The sequence below is a fragment of the Lissotriton helveticus genome, chromosome 7 (assembly GCF_964261635.1).
Source record: "Lissotriton helveticus chromosome 7, aLisHel1.1, whole genome shotgun sequence".
Taxonomy (NCBI): domain Eukaryota; kingdom Metazoa; phylum Chordata; class Amphibia; order Caudata; family Salamandridae; genus Lissotriton; species Lissotriton helveticus.
This window is the reverse complement of record NC_136068.1, coordinates 795,063,469-795,078,063: the sequence shown is the minus strand read 5'-3', so window position 1 is coordinate 795,078,063 and position 14,595 is coordinate 795,063,469. Positions and strand designations below refer to the sequence as shown.

Genomic DNA, 14,595 nt, shown 5'->3' with positions numbered 1-14,595 from the left:
AAAGAATGCATGCAGACACAAAGGCATATAAGCAGCGAGGCATGTGGCAGACATAAATACATATTAGCACACATTTCTTCCCTTTAATAATTCATACACCAAGAATAGACATAGTTCTAAGGTAGTAGACGCACACCCAATAATAACCAAGAGAGGTTAGACATGATAGAAGATAAAAGCTGAGATGCAAAAAACAAGACATTATCAATGAACTAACAAGAAAAAGATGAAGAGAAACAACAAATGCTAAAGGGCAGAAATAATTCAACTAACTAAGAGTGAAATTAATTAACTGTATAAATATGACTGTAAAGTATGTGACAATGTGCCACAATATAATCCTTATATTTGCATGAAACATTTCTGCATTGTACAAGACATGAGAGATAATTTACTAATTTTTTTAAACATAAAATCCTTAACTTGTCGTAAAATCTATTGGACACAGGCGGTATAGATAGTAGTGGAGCAATTGATGAAACATTCACATTGGTTGCACCTTCAGCAGTTTGGGTTGATGTGCACATTTTTTTGAGCAAGGGATTCTTGCTGCGAATAACATTTTCTTCTCGATCATTCTCAATGTTATCTTTGCATTCAGAAGTGCGTGCATTACTCCACCGATTTCCAATATTCATGTTCCCACAGTTTGAGCAATTCCTGTAAATTTGTGAACTTTTGAGAATTTGGTCTCCCCTTTTAAAACTAAATTGGGGTTGTCAATCTTGACTAAATGACAAAGCTTTAAGTTACTATGTAGTTTATTTTTAACATTCAATTTTGCACTGTGTTATTTCAATTCTACATTTTTCCAAGCACAAACATTTTTTGCCAAATTTAGATGTTTCAATTGACTAACAAGCCAGTCAAGAACAAGAAAGAATAGTGCAGGGTTTCGTCCCGCTCAGAAGTTCAAATGGAGTTAATGTGTTTTTTTCTCATTATGTCCAGCTTTAAGAGCCAGCTAGATACCATCTACAATACCTTTATTAAACTTCCCAACCTATCCAATCATATTAGGTGACTATAAGGCAGATTTGCACAAACTTTTTCCCAAAACAAATTAGGTTTGTGTGATGTAAATTGGACTCCATTATCCGAAGTAATAGAAGTAGGAACACCCTCCTGTCTAAAGCAATCTTTGAGAAATTTGATAACGTCATCTGTATTAGGACTACATATCCACCTCAATTCTGCACACTTCGAAAAATAGACAATGACAACAAGACCACAGATTTTGCTATAAGGCCAACCTTTATAAGGCTACAATAATCTATTGCGAGTTCTTTCCAAGGTGCCCATGTAAATTAATCAAACCAAATTTCTGAACTTCTTCAACACCTTATTAAAATATGCATGTTGTTCACATTATTTAACACAATTTACCACATCACCTACAGAGGCAACAATGCCTTCTTCCTTATTTTCAAATAGCCCATTTTGTTTGTCTGGCATTGTTAACATGGAAAAACAATCAGCTTAAAGAATAATGAACCAGGTATATAAATTACTTTAAAGTTGTGTTGAAATAGTTTACACATCAATCTAATTAGTCTAGATGGTGGCTTTCCAGTCCTATTACTGTAAAGCAAAGACATTGATGGTTTATGATCAGTTCTAATGATGAAAGACTTTCCCTGCAAATAAGAACAGAAATAGTCTACCCAAACAGCACATGCAAAGACTTCCCTTTCAATAGTCGGTTAGTTAAATTCAACTTGTGACAAAAACCTAGAGGCCAAGTCAATGGTGACCAAATGTTTCCCTTTAATTTGTGTGAAAACATCACCCAAACCAAATTCAAGTATCATCCACTGTTATGATACTTTTGCAACAAGGAAAGTTAAAGTGGAGCAGCATCATTGATGCTATTCTTGATTTTACAAAATGCAAAGTCATGTTGCTGTTCCCATGAAAATGTAACTCTTTTTAAATTAAAGTATTAACAATGGTATAGAAATGGCCCAAGTTGATCTTTGTCAGAAGTTGTTGGTACTTCTCTAATGGCCTTCAAAAGATCATCTTTTAGGGATATGCCCTCCTCTGAAATTTGGTCCCAAATATTCTTCTTTCTGAGACAAAAACAAATATTTCTCAAGTTGTAATGTTTTCCATACTTTTTCTGAAGGGCAATTTTGGGTGACAAATTACTTATGAGAAATAATAATTTTGATGACGTATACAGTTGTAACGAATGAGTGAATAAAGTTGCACTTGAAATGATTTGATTAGTTTGTTTAGAAGTGTGATAATTAAGTACTGTTATACCATCTTTTTGTGTGAGGCACCACTTATTTAAAATGGTTGCAGTTTCTGATATTTATTTATTCTTGCTGCTGCCATTCCCCCTTTCCAATCAGTGACACGCTGCAAGTTATCTCCCAGCACAGTTTCTGCAAAGCACAGAATGTTATAACGTAAAAGGGAGCCATTGTAATAAAAATCAAGTATTGTGAATGAAGCTTTCCATTGTGTACTCAATGTATTGTTTTGAAGGATTTCCACTGAAAGTTCTGTTGCAGGCATGCAGAAGAACATAATTCTATTGGGTATTCTTTGAGAAATATTTCATATTATGATGTATATCTCTAGAGTGCAGTTGCTGAGGAGCGAGAGGGAGATTGGTCTTACCTTAAGAAATGGGTTAGTGTTAAGAAAATGTATTAAATACGTAGTTGTTTCTGATTTGCCAATGCAACCTCACCATGATCATACCATGTTGAATTTGGAGTTTTATTAATTGTTATGCATAAATTGTATATATAAACCACTGCTTTTGAGTGATTGTAGGTTACTTTTCATTTTCCTCCCAAGACTCTGGATGAACATTTTCAGAATTTCTTTTCCTCCCTTAGTCTGCTGTCTGCCAGCACTCTCAATGAGTTTGACACTTAAAATGTCTTTAGATTTAATTGCTTGAATGGGGATTTTGCTATGATTTGTGACTCTGTAGTTCTGTATCTGAGCTTTTATACCTGATTTATGCATTTGTCTGTATCGTTCTTATTAACAATCGTATAATAAATAAATAAATTATATTTTGATCTAGAATTCAGTTATTGAATGGTCCCAGTTTTTGTTCAGAATTTTACTCTGCAACATTAATGTTTCATTCACTGGGAGACTAGTCTCTTACAGCAAAATCAACAAGAGATTCTGCAGCTGAAAGGTAGAAGTAAAAGTCTGAGTGCGTAAATGTTGGACCTGTCAGCTTTAGGGTGGTCTTCCCCTACATTTTTGCCCTTTTGCGTCCTATTTTCACCATACCTTTTTTTGGACTTAGGACTCCGGGCGCCTCACCACTGCTAAACAGTGCTGAGGTGCAGGTGCTCTTCCTTAAAACACTGTGACGCTAGCATATCTGCCACGGGCCCTTGCTACCGCAGTGAGGCCTAACCCTCCATAGGTTAACATTGAAAACCCCCCTTTGTGGAATAACTTCTGACTGGGACCTAATACGTCTGTCATGTTTGGTCTTGTTGGACTTGGGGCGGGGAACCCTTTCAAATGATATATGGGGTTTGGGCACTACTACTTTAGAAATCCAACTTTTACAGAGTGGACCTTTTCCTGCCCACACTTGGATGGAGGATTTTCCGCCTCCTCCGGGCCGGCGGAAGCCACCTCCGGCCCGGAGGAGGCGGAAAATCCTCTGCGGAGTCACCAAAGACCCACCGCCGCATTACGATGGCTGGTGGGTCTTGGTTTCTGTCCGCTGCTTTTCCACTGCGGTCGGATTACAACCGCGGCGGAAAATCTCTCATTTGGCTGGCAGTGTCTATCAGACACCGCCAGCCAAATTAGGATGCATTTTTAAACATGCTTTTCCGCGACGGTTTTTCCGCCGTGGAAAAGCATGTGTACTTTTGATTTTGGGGGCCCGTTGCGGGCCCCCAGGGTGTAGGCGGGTGGGGGGTGCACATGGGGGGGTACCTATGGTACCCCCCAGTATTTACATGCACAAAGCGGCAGGCACCGCGCGGTGCCTGCCGCTTTGTGCATGTAAATGTAAAACATGCACTTTTAACATTGCGGCGGGTGCTGCTTGAAGCAGCACCCGCCGCAATGTTAAATATCCAGGATGTGACCGCCAGGGTGGCGGTCACATCCTAATTTGCACGGAGGGACCGCCGCAGCCCATGCGGACGGTCCCTCCACCTCTGGGATGGCGGACGGACGCAAGTCCGTCCGCCATCCTAATCGGCCCCTTAGTCTGGGCAATGTAGACTCCCCACTCCCCTCTGCATACTGATAGTCTGCCTGGGTTGGGAGGTGGGAGTGGTGATTCACACCTTCTCCCCTGTAATGGGCTGTGACCAGCTGTCCACTGTAGCCTTAATGGTCCGGTCTTTCGTCACTGTGACAGCCAGGTCAGGGAAGGCAGGGAATATCCCAGAACTCCCTGGACTCTTCTAGAAACCCCTGCACCCCAGACCCTTCCAGAGACTTCTACCACCTTCTAGCCAATAGACCGTAGGATATATAAGGGAGGGTGCTTGCCTCACCTTTTTGTTACACTGCTGGATCAAGAGAAAACTCTACTGACATACAGACTGCTGCACCAGGAGGATTGCCACTCTGCTGGAGCTGACTGTTCCTAGGAACTGCTGCCCTGTTGTTGCGGAGCTGCCCTACTGCCTGCTGATCTGACCCTGCCAAGAGGGGACTGAAACAACATTTCCAGAGTGTCTCCACAACGTATTACTGACTGTTCCCATGCCCAGTGGGGAATTCATCAAGATCACAAAGTTCCTTATATGAAAATTGCCCCTGCGAGGTTTTTGCTTTAAGAAATGCCTGGTGGGGGGGATTCATAAGGACAACGTTTTACCAACTGCCTTTTGGGAGCAACCAAAGCTTCCAGGATTGACCCTGTAACACTGGACGCAAGGAACTGCAGGGTTGCAAAGAGGACAAAAGTGTCTTGGTTCTAGAGAACTGCCGGAATTCACTGCCGCCACCCGGGACCTAAGCGCGCTGTGTAGTGCCGAAAGAGAACTGAGGTGCTGGGTGCCGGAATCACCGTAGCCGGCCCGGGCGCCTGGACGCATTGTGTGTTGCCAAAGAGCTCTGCCAAGAACAAGTGCTGTTAGCCCCCATCACCGCCGTTGGCCGGGGCTGGACACGTACAGGAAATCCCCCGCACAGCACTGTGCATGGGTGCTAGAACGCCAGTGAAAACCAGATTTAAATCTGCCCCCGAGTCACCGCCACGGGCCTGAGCCAAGCGAAGCCAGCATCTGCCTTTGAAATCCCCGCCGCCAGCCCGGGATCTACGTGGGGTGCCTCCCTCGTGATCACCTCTGATTGTGACAGTGAGGAATCCGAGAGCTTTGTGTGGGTTCCCTGCTGTTGGCCCCGAGTGCTAACAAGGAAGCCGGGTGCACGCTGGTGTTGCCTGGCAACGGAGGACTCTTCGAGGCCGGGCGGACGGGGCTGCCTTGCTCCGCACCCATGCAGCGCCAGCCAGCAGAGATCGAGTGAGAGAAGCCTGTGCCACGGCCGCTCTCGCAGGTAATGCTTTAGGGCTTTTAGGTTGCTGCGAGTGAGCGGGTCGCGGGAGATTGTTGGAAGGCTGTCGGCATTCCTCAAGCAGGGCCCTGAACAACGGTATTAGCAAACCCAGGACTGCCCTTCTATACAGGCAGACCGCTGGGGGCTGTTCTCTTGATCACAGGCCGGTCCACGCAAATATACTGTGCCTGAGGACCTTCCTGATAGAGGGCATTCGGGACAATTTAAAAGTTGAACCTCTGCATTTGGCCCTGCACAAAGCCCCCGCACCTTGCCATCACGCACTGTAAACGTGCATTGCCCACACCTGCAGTAAAGTGCTCACAGGGGAATCATTTCTTTGTATTGGGTATTGGGAAGACTTTAGTGGCTTTAGAGGGGGCACCTTTCAACCGTATAAAGGTGACAGTGCCTCCTGGGACTCGGCAGCATATCTTACACCAGGACAAATAGTGGGAGAGGCCCTGCGTGCTAGGAAGAAAACTGACATTAGAAGACTGCCGTGTCACACCTGGAATCAGGAACTCTGCTGAGTTCCAGATTCCAGGAAAGACAGTTTAGACCCAGGCTCAATAGATATACCTTGTATCTTATCTATGAATAAATATTCTTAATTCAAATCTATTTGTTGTCAAAACGACATCATTTCACTGGCGACGTTTGGAGAAAGAACAATCCGAGCCTGGAGTCCCTACCTGCAACCTTGGTGAAGGCGCTGCATATGGAGGATCACGTGTAGTCTTCCGTTTTCATGAAGGAAGGCTGTTCGATGCCACGGACTGGAGCGGAGAAGTACTGGTGAACTCCCGATGTTTGGAACCCATTCGTGAGTGAAATAGACAATTTAGTCCAATTTGGGCACTTCTGAGGCCATTGACGCAAGAGGGCGCGTGAGAGCGCGAGAGGGTGTCGGCGCATCTTCAGCGCGAGTGACTGGCAGCTGGAGAGCTAGTGCGCATGCGCGTGACGTTTTAGCGCGTCATCACGCATCTCGACGCACGGCGGCCATCTTTTGGGCTAATTTCAATTATACATCACTGCAAACGCGTGATATTGTGAAAACAACTGCCCAGCATAACGAAAAAAGTCTTAAAAACCCTGTAAAGCACCGTAAAATCATCAATAGGAATATCTGGACAATTTTACGAGGCAATAACGGAGAAAAACAGGAAGTAAAGCAAAAAAATAAAAAAATAAAAAAAATAATTTTTATTTTCATTTTTTTTGCAAGAAATATTCATCTGTTCCTATCTTAAAATTATATTTATACAATGGAAGGTTTCTCTGCTCCTCCACCTTTTCTACCAAATCCCGGTGAACCCATTTTGGAATGGAAGAGATGGAAAGAAGGTTTTTGTGCATACATTGAGGCCATTGGTGGTGAGGACTACACCGATAAAAGAAAGCTGGCTATTTTAAAACACTGTTTAGGCGCTGAAGGAAGACATGTCCTAAGTCATTTACCAGTTGACGCACGCAATGTGACATCTTCTGAGCAAGCCATAGATGTTTTTGAGGAAGCGATTGCACAGTTGGACAAACAATATATTAAGAAAGTTAACGTGGTGGTATCGCGACATAAGTTCTTAAGTAGGGGTCAACTACCAGGTGAATCAATTGACTCGTTTATAAATGGCTTAAGAATTTTAGCGTCCAAGTGCAATTATTCAACCTTTCATGATCAAATGTTGCGTGATCAAATGGTTCATAAAGTTGCGAATATCAAACTTCAAGGGAAACTTTTAGACACCGAGGATTTAACTTTGGACAAAGCATTAGACATTGCGCATCGTTTTGAAAGCATGAATCTGGGTGTAAAAGAACTTTAAAAAAAAAATCTGCTGAAGTAAATATTGTTAAAAAAATCCAACCTTGAAGAGAAGAGTTCGTATAAAAGCAAGAATCAACCATTCCAAGAGAGGAGAGAATATGCATGTTTCAAATGTGGGAATCCTGACCACCTAGCGAATGACAGAAAATGTCCTGCTATTGGACAATTTTGCAGATATTGTAGATTAAAAGGTCATTTTAGTAAAATGTGTAAAAATAAGAACAAGTTTAAAGGTAAAGGTTTTATACAAAGAAAAGGTTCTAATGAGGAGGTTAACGAGGTAGATGATGACACTATAGAAGAAGAATTTCTTTTTGCTGTGTATGAAATTAATGAATGTAATAAGGACTCTCCATACTGTACTGTGGATATAGGGGGAAAGAACATCAATGTTATGGCAGACTCAGGTGCAAAACGCACTCTCATTGGTGAAGAATGGATAAAAGAATTTCCGGGTTTAAAATTATCTCCTCCTGATGTAAAATTGCTTGGATATGGGAAAAAGCCCATTGACATCCTTGGTTACTTTACAACATCACTAAGTTTTAAAGGGAAAACCATTAATTCCAAGGTTTACGTGGCAAGGGATGGTTCATGTTTATTGGGGTGGCCTCAACAAAGGGACTTAATGATAAAATTGGATCCCAACCATCCTGATCAAGTACTTGGGTATTCAGATCTAGTCATGAATGTGGAATCTGATCTTGGTCATGAATGTGAAAAAAAATTTCCCTCTGTGTTTTCCACTTCTGCTTTAGGTCTCTTGAAGAATTTTGAGCATAAAATAATTCTCAGAGATGATGCAAAACCAAAGGTTCATAAAGTAAGGAAGGTACCTTTACATTTGAGAGATTCAGTGAAGGCTGAACTCAAGAGATTGTGTGAATTAGATATCATCGAAGAAATAGAATCTTCGGTTTGGTTGTCCCCGGTCGTTGTAGCTCACAAGCCCAACGGCAAAATAAGACTTTGTGTAGATTTGAGGGATTTGAATGAGAACGTATGGGTGGATAGGCATCCTTTGCCTAATATAAATGAAATGTTTACAAAATTGAAAGGGGCGTCCGTTTTTTCCACTCTGGATTTGTCCAATGCGTACCATCAAATTGCATTACACAAAGACAGTAGACATTTAACATCTTTCATCACGTCAGAAGGTGCGTTCAGGTACAAGAGAATGCCCTTTGGCCTAATATCGGCATCTTCTGTTTTTCAAAGAGTGATGCACAATCTTTTTAAAGATTTTAATAACGTCTTATACTTTCGTGACGACATTTTGATATTTGCATCTAATTCATCTGAACATTCTGAAATATTGTATGAGGTGCTATGTGTGCTACAAGATAGTGGTCTAACTCTTACAAAAGAAAAGTGTAAATTTGGAGTATCCTCTGTTGACTACTTGGGACATACCATTGATAAAGATGGCATTTCTCCAAAATTAAATTTGATCAAAGCCATTGAATCGGCTCCTGACCCTGAGAATAAGGACCAGCTCAGGTCTTTCTTGGGGCTTGCCGAATATTATTCAAAATGTATTCCCCTGTTTTCTGACAAAACTGTACATATGAGAAATTTAATGAAGAAAAATTTTCATTTCCTTTGGGATGAAAATTGTAAAAAAAATCGTTTTATTGAAACAATGTATAGCTTCTGCACCTGCTTTGGCAACTTTTAACACTGTTCATAGTTCTGTCATCATTACGGATGCCAGCAATGTAGGAATAGGTGCAGTATTAATGCAACGCCAAAAAGGGCAAATGGTAACGATTGGGTTTGCTTCAAGGCCTTTGAGGGATGCAGAGTGTAAGTACTCCACATTAGAAAAAGAAGCCCTAGCGTGCTGGTGGGGTATAGAATATTTCCGCAAGTATGTGTACGGAACTGTTTTTAAACTTTGGTCTGACCATCGCCCTCTAGTAGATTTATTTACAACCAAAGGTTGTGGAAAAGCGACTTCAAGGATAGCCAGGTGGCAATACAAACTTCAAGATTTTCACTTTAAAATTGAATATATTCCTGGTGTTAGAAATGTGTTAGCTGACTGTTTGTCCAGATTGCCTGTGCCTGATGACAATGTAGTTGAGGTGGACAATGATGATGACAATGTAGTGTCAATTTGTGAAATTTCTAAAGGCTGTATCCGTGAGGACACATGGAAATTGGCATGTGCTGATGACTCTATTTTGAATGAGATTTGTGGTTTTGTGAAAACTCAATGGCCACGCAAAGACTTGTTGACTGATAGTGTTCAACCTTTCTATCATGTTGCCCAAGAGTTATCTGTGGTTGAGGGGATTTTGTTCAGAGGTTTCCAATTGGTAGTGCCTGTTGAATTGCAGTCCAAGATTTTGGAAATGGCTCACGAGGGTCACCCTGGAATGACATCCATGAAAAGAAGAATTAGAAGCAAATTTTGGTGGCCAGGGATGGATAAGTGCATAGAAAGGTATGTCAGGGACTGTATGGATTGTTGTTTGAGTGACAAGTCTCAGAAGCATGTTGCATATGAACGTCTCCCTGTTTCTAGACCTTCACGAGTTTGGGAGTTTTTAGCGTGTTATGGTATTAGACACAAACGTGTTTCAGTCTATTATCCCAATAGTAATGGCATTGTAGAGAGATGGATCAGGGTGTTTAAGGAGGGTCTCCAGTTAGCGTTACAAAGTGGTGGTGATTGTAAACAAACCATAAGTGAGATTCTGTGGTGTTATAGAAATACACCTAGAAGCATGGGTGATCTCTCTCTCCTTTTGAAAAGATGAGAGGGAGGAGATGTGTCTCCAACATGAACCAACCTTGGATGAGGTTACTTAACTCGGAAAAAGTTATGGATAGTGAATGTAATTCAAATGGTGGTAATTCTTCTCTGTTTAGTGTCAATGATTGGGTTCGAGTCAAAAAGGGCAGATTAGTCAGGTCAGGAGAGTCACGTTATTCAGATCCCTTGATGGTTAAACGTGTTGGTCGACAAGTTCTAGAACTTTCTGATGGCAATGTGTGGAGCATGTCCAAAGTAGTAAAAATCCCCATGTCGTTGTGGCCTAAGGATACTGTTCCACAGTCTAGTATTCCATCCAACTCAAAGTCTTCCAACAGTGCTAGTAGTTGGAGGAAGTTCTCTGGTTCAACGTCTCTTCACAATGTTCCTAAAAGTAAGATTGCCGGTTGTCCTGCATCTAATACTGTTCAACGTACACAGAGGAAATGTCTCACTCCAGTGCGGTTTAAAGATGATCAACTTTATAGATAACCTGATTTATTTCGTTTACAATGGTTCATCTTAATATTGAAGTTTTTGTTTTCTTTGTCTGAATCAAAAATGCACTTTGTTTATCAACTTCTGTATTTCCATGTTCTGTTTAAATTGTTTCCTTATTTCTCTTTACAAAGGGGAATGTGTGGTATTGCCGTGTCACACCTGGAATCAGGAACTCTGCTGAGTTCCAGATTCCAGGAAAGACAGTTTAGACCCAGGCTCAATAGATATACCTTGTATCTTATCTATGAATAAATATTCTTAATTCAAATCTATTTGATGTCAAAACGACATCATTTCAAAGACCTCATGATTTTAGCCCACAACTCATTTCCTACGGGACTTTGAACCCCTACACATACCAGAGACTGAACCAGTACCCACAAAGCGGGCCTAAAGGACTGCACTGGTGATTCTTTCCTTATGAACAGTGTCCTTTACCAAAGACTCCCCATAACCTGCACGTACATGATTATACTGCTCAAGGAAAAGACTCTGCATATGTGAATTCCTATTGATGATATTGCCTGAAACTTGAGATAAAGATATTTTTATTTTTGTAACTCATTGGTGTAGTGTCTTTTTCTTTTGTACGTGTTTTACTGTGTTACTATTGGTGTGGGTTGCACAAATACTTTACATATTGCCTCTGAAATTAAGCCTTCCTGCTCTGCCCCAAGCTACCGTCGGAAGCGGTGGTCCCTACTTGAACTCGGGTGCATACCCTTGCCAACTAGAGACCCCAGTTCTAACAGTAAATAATTGGGATTTAGAGGATTATTGGTATTAGGCTATCATAGGTAATCCCTTTTTCGAGTTCTGTAATGGGGGATGCAAAATTCTCCTTAAGGTTTCGGCCACCTATTCAAATCGCTCAATCCCACAGGCTCAATCAGATCGCTCTATTTTTTTTAATTTACGGTACGTTGGAGTTCAGGTATAACAATTTATTTTACCCCCTCCATGACTACCCAAGCACCTTTTTAAGAAAAAGTTTTTTATTAAACAGCGTGATCAGATTTGCAGCAAATCACAAAAAGCAAGTGTTCTGAATAAAAGTCGAACTTTCTGCCAAATTTGGTGTCAATCTGTTCTTCCATTCTTTTCTTTATGGCTATCCAACATTTTCTCTGGGAATTAGCATGGAAAACCTGTGTCTTGGACTCTGCTTGACAGAGCACAGCATGTTTTTCCAGAAAGGAATTGAGGTGGATGAACTAGTTTTGGAGTTATTAGTAGAAATACAAAAACACTCTTCCAATAGCAACTCAGCCCTAACAATAACTACACAGTGGTGACCACCACTCTGTAATTTACATATTAATTCTGATTCATGATTTTCTGCCATTGTCACACTTGCAGAACTTTCAGGAGGTTGCCTGGAAATCTGTGACTTGGGTTTATGGGTATCCATAGAAAACATTTGTCAATTCCTTTTATGTATCCGTGTGGAGGCATTTCCACACATGTCATTTCCACAGGAGGTTATACACTCCTCTATTAGAGTTCATCAATCCAAACACACTCTGTAATATACTTTTTAGGATATTCAGTATATATTGTTACTCTTCTCCATTTGTTGGAACAAGTTCATCAAACAATTTAATTTTTCTTCAAATTACAGCCACAAGTGTCCTGGAGAACACCCCTTCCTCAAGGCTAATGCAACTCCTCTGATCATTTAGGCTAAATATCACTGCCCTTAGAAAATAATCTTTCACATTGACCAAAATTCAAATCTACCACTTCTTGTGGTATCAGGATTCTCGGGTCTTCCAAATCATAATGCAAAGTGGAAATAGACAAACAAAAAGAGTTTTTTTGGGCCTCAATTATGGGTTTTGCCGTAGGGCAGCGATGAAGGCCTTCCTGCTGCGCTGCCCTACAGCAAAAGAAAAGGGCAGGAATGCGCTGTATCTATCCGATACAGTGCATTCCAGTCCTTTTTCCCTGTGCCTGCACACAATGGGCTGCCGTGCACCAACAGAGGCACCTTTGCACATGGTACAAGGGTGTCTGCGTACCAGGGATCTTTATTTTGGTGCAGGAAGGAGAACCTTCCTGCACAAACACATTCTCAAGAAGCTTCTTTCCTCTTTCTATGTGTGCTGCAGAATGGAGCACACATAGGAAAAGGAATAATAGAGAAATAAAGATATTTCTCCTCGTGCCTCCCTTACACGTACCCTGCGGAGGCATACGGTTTTGGCACTGCCTGAGTGATATGATTTCTCATAAATTTGGGGCAGTGTTAAAAAGCCATGGATGTTGCTGGGAACACCCCCAGCAACACCTATTGCATGCCACTTTAATGCAGAAAACTGTGTTAATGGGATCAAGATTTACGAGACAGCAATAAGGCAAAAAAAGTGGCTTAGTGCTGCCTCGTAAATATGGAGCAGGTTTCTGCATCATAGAACACCAAAAAAGGTGACATTCCGGTGGAGCAAGAGGCCTCATTGAAGCCCATAGTTTGTGAAAGAATATTTCCCAAGGACAGTGATAATTATATGAAATGATTAGAATAACACTAAAGACTCTGCATCTCCTAAAAAGCACATTAGGGAGTGTGTTTGCATTCATGAACTCTAACAGAGGAATATATACTCTCCTGTAAAAATAATTTGTAAAAGACTGCTGTAGTGGGGTTTGGTGCAGGAGGTGATGATGCCGGGCAATAAATTGCTTTCAACCCCAGAGCTTGACTTGTGCTTTTCATACATGTAATTGTACGTGCTGTGTAATTGCATACAATAATATGTTATATGTAAATATTTCACTGCACTGTAAACACTTTCCCTTTTCCCTCATCAGTTTTGGGAATATTCCCTTTCATGCTCACTCTGAAAAGAGATTTAGTCTTGCCCTTGGTATGAATTACTCTCTGACCATTTGCAGAGTAGGAAAGGGCAAAGAAGGGGACCTGGGGGGCATACCTAGCACCAATCATGCGGCGGCGTTTTGGAGGGTTTGTAGCTTAGTCAACAGGCCCTCGTTGATGGAGGTATACATTGCATTGCCGTAATCCAGACGGCTAACGACCAGTCCTTGGACCAAAGGTTTTCTGGACTCAAAGGGTAGCCATCTGAAAATCTTCCGCAATTTTCGTAGTATACCATAACAGATGCCAGATACTTGGGTAACCTGAGCCTTCATAGAAAGGGCACATTCGAGCATTATTCCCAAGTCACGAACCGCTTCTTTGGGCTCAGGGCACGGTCCTAATTCTGAAGGCCACCAATCATGTGACCATTGTGTCTTTGCCTTGCCAAATAGCATAATTTCAGTCTTGCTGAAATTAAGCTGGAGTTTATTTTCCTTCATCCATTCGCTAATCTGAATCATACACCTCTTAAATCTGGTGCGGGTGTCAAGAACAGCTAGACTACAGGTGATAAGAACCTGCGTATCGTCCGCGTAGGATACTGTGGAAAAACCATAAGATTTCATAATTCTGGCCAAAGGGGTGAGATAAATGTTAAATAACATGGGACTCAGAATGGACCCTTGAGGTACCCCGACAGAGAGAGGAGTCCTGCTAGATTCCAAGGAGTTGACCCTAATATATGTATGCCGGTCAGCGAGGTAACTCTTGAAACAGGCCAGAGCCTTGCCTCTGACACCAATCTCCCACAGCCGTTGATAAAGAATGCTGTGGGAGATGGTGTCAAAGGCTGGTGAAAGATCTAATAAGATCAAAAATGCGGAATCACCTCTGTCCAGGGTGAGACGAATGTTATCCATCATTTCCATTACTGCCGTTTCTGTGCCATGGGCAGCGCGGAAGCCTGATTGCGAGGGGTCTAAAAGTGAGTGGGTTACCAGAAAACTGGAGATACGTTTGTTAACTAGGTGTTCCTGTACCTTTCCAAAGTAGGGCAATAGCGATATAGGCCTATAATTAGAGGCAATGGTGGGGTCGCTGGTGGGCTTTTTAAGGATAGGTTTTACCTGAGCCACCTTCCAGCTGCTAGGCATAGATGCAAGCTCA

At 41.8% G+C, this 14,595-nt stretch overlaps 1 protein-coding gene across 1 annotated transcript in view; it reads right to left on the bottom strand.

Annotated features, from left to right (window-relative positions):
• TRPC7 (transient receptor potential cation channel subfamily C member 7) overlaps positions 1-14,595 on the bottom strand; it is a 1,084,504-nt gene that overhangs the window by 194,293 nt on the left and 875,616 nt on the right. The window lies entirely within an intron of this gene.